The sequence below is a fragment of the Oryzias melastigma genome, linkage group LG23 (genome assembly GCF_002922805.2).
Source record: "Oryzias melastigma strain HK-1 linkage group LG23, ASM292280v2, whole genome shotgun sequence".
In the NCBI taxonomy this organism is placed as follows: domain Eukaryota; kingdom Metazoa; phylum Chordata; class Actinopteri; order Beloniformes; family Adrianichthyidae; genus Oryzias; species Oryzias melastigma.
Window position 1 is genome coordinate 13244011 of NC_050534.1, and position 886 is coordinate 13244896.

Sequence of the window (886 nt, forward strand, 5' to 3'; positions counted from 1 at the left end):
AGATGCTCAAAATCTACAGCTTGAAACACTACTGCACTACTTATCAGTAAACAGAAACTACATTTATTACTGTGAAGCTGAGAAAAAAACTGTATTCCTACACAAAACCTGAACTTCTGCTTTAGGTATCTACATTTATTACATCATTATTCCTGTTGTACACATGCATTCATTATTTTCCTTTATTATTATTATTATTTGAGAGGATTTATAGAGCATCATTTTGTTTCTTTGCTGCTCCTAAACTTTTTTTTTACTCAAGTTTTGCTCAATGGCTGAAAAGTGTGAAGTGAATATAGACTCAACTCAATTTGTGCGTGCATCATTCTTGATTTGTGCGTAACTTTGGATTCGTGACAAAGAATTAGCAACTCATACAATGCATTTTTATGCATAAGTACAAAAATTACAGAATTAAAAAAAATACAAAATACCGTTTACACAACGTAAAATTACAACAGCTTGAAACTAACTAGTCGCACAAATATTTAAAAATAACGCACAAATAGCTTGTTAAGCACACACAACCTTGCATTTATGCACAAATCTGATGAGACACTTTTTTCGTGTCTCCAAGATTTGTGTGTAAGGGATGCATTTAAACGCTGCTAGAATACTTTAAGTTCAAAGTGGCTGATAAGAAGTCTCTGATGACCCAGCATTCTAGCATGATTTAAACGCATCACTTACAAATGAATCGAGACGTGAGAAGAGTCTCACCTCAGATTTTTGGGTAAATGCAGCTGTGTGTGTTCATGTGTAATTTCTGTAATCAAGAATTACGCATGCACAAATCCAAAGTTACACTCAAATCAAGAATTACGCATGCATAAATAGGGATACGTTTATTTTCTCTCCATAGAAAACCACCCAAATCAAAACACAG